The sequence below is a fragment of the Elephantulus edwardii genome, unplaced genomic scaffold (assembly GCF_000299155.1).
Source record: "Elephantulus edwardii isolate Elephantulus edwardi_28Jun2011 unplaced genomic scaffold, EleEdw1.0 scaffold00080, whole genome shotgun sequence".
In the NCBI taxonomy this organism is placed as follows: Eukaryota; Metazoa; Chordata; class Mammalia; order Macroscelidea; family Macroscelididae; genus Elephantulus; species Elephantulus edwardii.
In genome coordinates this window covers 3,817,092-3,822,249 of record NW_006399830.1, presented here as the reverse complement: position 1 = coordinate 3,822,249, position 5,158 = coordinate 3,817,092, and positions in this window count along the sequence as shown.

Sequence of the window (5,158 nt, the reverse complement as noted above, 5' to 3'; positions counted from 1 at the left end):
CCCACTGCTGTCATGTGACTCCCTCAGGATTCTGAGGTGATACATCTTTGGGAGGAAATCGTCCCTCATTCCTCTTTAGAGCAGCTGGTGGGTTTGAACCACTGACTTGTTGGTTAGTAGGTCAACAAGTAAACAGTTATGACACCAGGCTTGGCTCCTCAAGTGAAACAGTCAGGAGGCTTGTGTACAGACTAAGTCTAGGAAGAAAGGCCTGGCAATTTACTTCTGACAATCAGTCAGCAAGAATCCAATGGAGCCCTTCTACTCGGACACACCGGGGTGTCAGGACCTGGCTAACCTGCAAAGCAGCATTAGCAATGCATTGTAAAAACAGCAGGACCACCCATCTTGGCTTGACCATCTGCTTTACAGTAAACAACTCTAAAAAGCAGAATGCTAATGATAGGGAGTGACCAAAGGCCTCAGAATTCAAGGAATGTGATACCTTTTTGTTCTTCAAAACATATTGTAGGATATGAGGTCTGGGAATGTATGATCTACCAGTCAACATCTCGGACAGATAAGAGATAATGCGATTACCCCCTGCAGGTATGTTCCTAATACATATATATATATATACCTTTTCCAGAATATTAAAATTGCTATTTGTCACCAGTGTTTAGCCCCTCCGCATCTTCATTCAATCCGAGCCCCTTCTCTAGCGGAACTTTCGATATATTGGGGCTGGATCCCTGATACCGGGGATCTCGGATCACCATGAGTCCACGGGTGGTTCAACAGCACCGAACAATAATAAAAATTCCCAGGACTATCAGTATGATGGATTAAATCTCAATGTCAAGAGGACAAAGATTCTCACCACTGGACCAATTGGCAGCATCAGGATAGATGGTGAAGAGATTGAGATTGTACACAGCTTTAGTTTGTTTGGCTCTGTAGTCAACAGTCTTGGCACCAGCAGCCAAGAAATTAAAAGGCGCATTGCCATGGGAAATTCTGCTGTTAGGGACCTCTCCAAAGTACTGAAGAGCAATGGTGTCTCTCTGGAGACTAAGGTGCGTCTGATACAGGCTATGGTCTTCGCAATCACTTGTTATGCATCAGAGAGTTGGACAATGACCAAGGAGGCCAGAAGGAGAATTGATGCCTTTGAGCTGTGGTGCTGGAGAAGAATATTGAGAATACCATGGACTGCTAGGAAAACAAACAGATTTGTCCTGGAAAGGGTTAAACCGGGTGGCTCCTTGGAGGCAAGGATTCTGAGGCTCTGTCTAACATACTTTGGACATGTTGTGAGGAGAGACCGGTCCTTAGAGAGGGACATCATGCTTGGGAGGGTGGAGGGACAGCGCAGGAGAGGAAGGCCCTCTATGAGGTGGATTGATTCAGTGACTGGGATAATTGGGATGGGAGTGTCAGAGACAGTGCGATTGGCACAGGACAGAGCGGAGTTTAGGGCTGTTGTACATAGGGTCGCTCGGCACATAACAACAACAAACAACATCAGTAAGACGTCTTCTTTTCTTTCTTAATCTCACTCAAGAAACAAAATACATGCAAACAGTAGAAACAAAGTTTCAGGAACATTGTTTATCATCAGGAGGTGGGGTGCATTGTTGCTAATACTGGTCTTGGAACCCTACTGGACAGGGCCAGTCTGCCCTACAGGGCTGAGGTGTGTATAGACTGGACAGCAGTGAATACCCCTGTGTGTGGACTGGGTGACAGGGGGCTTTCTGTTCAGCTCCCCATGCTGTGTCTTCTGTCCCTTTATCCTATCCCAGCTCCCCTGGGACCCTAAGAGCATGGGATGGATCCTCTTTGGAAAATGTTGAAAGTGTATTAAGATTTCAAATAAGCCATTGTTACGAAAAAGTAACAGGGAGCTGGGAGTGCAGGAAGGAGATAAGGAATGTCCTTTCCCTTCAGCAGCAGGCCGTCCTTGGGTCCCGAGCCCCTCCTCCTCAGCACTCACACTTGTTCCATGTCGGGGGGTGGTGGTCCTGGTAGTACGTCACTTCAGGGACTAGCCTCTCCCCCACCCTGGCTTCTGGTAGTTGACAGTCAAGGACAAGCCCCTAAAGTGGAGGTAGCTGGATTTTGTGAAGATAGAGGAGGGAAGGGACAGATCTGGCACCCAGACACCAAGGTACCTGGGTGCGGTTGTGGGTGAGCCCAGCGCCACCCCCTCTGCTGGGCACTAGATCTCTGGGGACTGTGGCCGGTCTCTCGCTGCTCTCCAGGGACCGTGGCACCTCCCGGGTGGCAAAGGCAGAGGCTGGAGTGGGAGCCGTGGGAGCCACGGGCGCTTCTGGGCCCGGCCCACGCAGAGGGTGCTGATGGTGGAGCGCCCAGTGTCCCCTCTCTCGGGCTGTGTTGGCTCTGAGAACGGCAGGCGGAGCCGGGCGAGGGGAGAGGACGCCACCGGCCGCTCCGAGCCCCCTCCCCTCCACCGCCCCGGCGCCGGTGATTGGCGGCCTGGCCGGACCCCCGCCCCGCGCCCTGCCCTCACCATCTGCTCGGGGTCTGGCGGTGCCCGGCCTGCGCTCTGCTCCTGCCCGGCTGCTGGGGCGCACTCCACCTGCTGCGCCGCGCTCTGCGCCCGGTCAAGTTCATGGTCCCTGAGCCTGGCGCCGCATGTTGATGAAACTGCCGCGATGTTCGCCCTCAGGCTGCTGGATTTCCAGAAGACGAAATACGCCAGGTAGGGCAGGGGCAGGACGGTGTGGGAGGGGCAGGGGCGCGCTGGGATTCCGGGCACCCTGGGCTGCCGGCTCTTCCTCGCCGTCACCCAGCAAACTGGGGCTGTCCAAGGAACTCCTGACCCCTAGCAACCAAACCCCCCAAAAGCATGAGTGTTGCGTTTTCAGTAGTATCGGGTGCACCCTGGATGGGGGTGCCCAGGATTCCCGGCGCCTCTTCTCAGCCGTCTGTCCTTGGACCAGTCGCCTCATCTCAGTAAACCTCAGTTTCCAGGACGGCAAAATGGGCACAGTGAGAGCCCCATATCTGAGGAGAATAGAATGAGCAGACTCTTGGAAGGCAGTGGGCATTCATGATGAGTGGTCGACTCTCACCTTCTCTGCCACCCCTCACGGCCACTGGAGAAATGGACAAGTCCTCTTTACAGGCGGGAGAACAGGCCCAGGGCCCCGGAGGGGCTGTCTGTGCATCCCGGCCTCACTGTAGTGTGAATTCTGAGGTCCCCTCTGAACCTTGGTCTCTTCTTTAACAAAAAAAAAACAACCCCGTTAAAACAAATGGTCCCACCAGTTTGCCAGGCACAAGTCAGATTCCTGTTGATCTGATGGTCAACTCAGAGGCCATGGAAAGTTTCAGAGGTCTAAGAGTGTAAAAATGTTTTGTCAAGAGTTGTACTGGAATCCACCAGCTGCTCCTGCAGAGAAAGATAAGCAATCTCCTTCTAAGTGATTTACAGCCTCTGAAAATTCGCTGCAGGGTCAGCTGGGAGTGGGCCTGGTGGTGGTGTCCAGAACCAAGGGCTGGCTGCGTGGCTCCGGAGTCCCAGGGCAGCAGCACAGCTCTAACACCTGGCCGCTCTTGTTAGGCTTCTCTAATCCTTGACGATGCGTTTCCTGGGGTCATGGGAGGGGGGGGCATGGGGCCGAGAGCTCGTCAATAGGCCTGGAACCGTGAAAACCTTTCTCAAGCCGCAGGTCAGCCTGTGGTGCGTTCTCAGTGAGAGCAGTTCTTGGCAGGTCCGTGACACTTCAGCTGTGGCCTGGGGGACAAGGGCAGTGATGTCATTGCATAGTAACCGGTTCTCCTGAGGATTCTGACCCACATAGCAAAGAGTTGGGAGAAAGATGGGCAATCTCTTCCTTTTTTTTTTTTTAAGGGCAATCTCTTCCAAACGCTCGCCGCTTCAGAATCTCCAGGGAGGGCTGATATGAGTCAAGCAGACCTCACGGCCATGGGTTTAGAGTGGGGTTTTGTTGTTGCTACTGCTGTGGTTTAAGGGGAGGAAATAAGTGTCCTGGTGGCACCGTGGCTAAAGCACTCACCCGGTAATCGAGAGCACAGTGGTTCCTCCCAGACGTCACTGGTATCGAGCAACGACAACAAATCCTTTCTGTATTGGGGGCAAAAAAAAAGCAGTCCTGTGGCTGGAGCAAGGCACTCTGGTGGCAGAGTGGTTGAAACGCTCAGCTGTGAACTGAAAGGTCAGCAGTTCAAATACGCCAGCCGCTCTGAGGGAGAAAGATGTGGCAGTCAGCCTCTGTGGAGATTTACACTCTCAGAAGCCCTACAGGCAGCTAGCACCATGCCCTCCAGGGTCACCATGGACTGGAATCCACTCCAGGACAGCGGGTCTTTGGTTTGCAGAGAAAACAGGCAGAGATGCCCTGGTCAAAGATGGCGGTGACACAATTAAAACAGCGAATCTTGTGATTCCTACTTGTGTTCAAAGCCCCCACTCGGGAGATTTGGTTGTTATGCAACATACACCCTGCCCTTGTCCCACTGACCAAGATTGACCCATCGGACCTTTTGGGAGCTGGGCCCCTGGGCTGTGTCCCAGTCACCTCTCAGTTTCCCAGCTGTGTCTCCTGTTTGCTGGGCAGCAAGGCCAGGTGTGTGCTGAGCCTTCAGCCAATGGTGAGCAGGAGACAGGCTGGCAAGATTCTCATGTTCATATCATCCTGCTCCTTCCCCCGAGGTGGTCAGGGAAAGTTCTGATGCTGAAGAAATTGCTGCAGATCCTGGTCCAATTCAGCCCTGGTGGACGGAAGAGGCCTGGGATGGAGGATGGTTCCCTGGTCGGGGAGGGCAGGCCCGGAGGGAGGGACAGAGCCCTTTCCTCATCAGCCCATTCCCTATTTCCTGCTGAGGGGAGCTGTAAGTCTTTCCATCGTAAAGTTGGGGAACTCCCTTCAGGAAGGTGGTGACGCACTTAGGAAAGCAATGGAGGATGAGTCCCTGCGAGTTCTCCTTGGCGGGACCGTAAGAGATGTTGCCGGACAGATTCAGACTCACAGTGGCACCTTTGCAAGGGCGCTGAGTGGGACATAAGCTGTTGGAGGTTCCATATAAAAGGAGAGACCCAGGGTCAAGCATGAAGGAGTGCCAGGCATGATCTCTGAAGCAACTCACCATTCACAGGTCAGCTGTGTGGTCTTTTTTTTTTTAAATTTTATTATTTTTGTGTGAGTGTACCGTCAAATCAGATCTGACT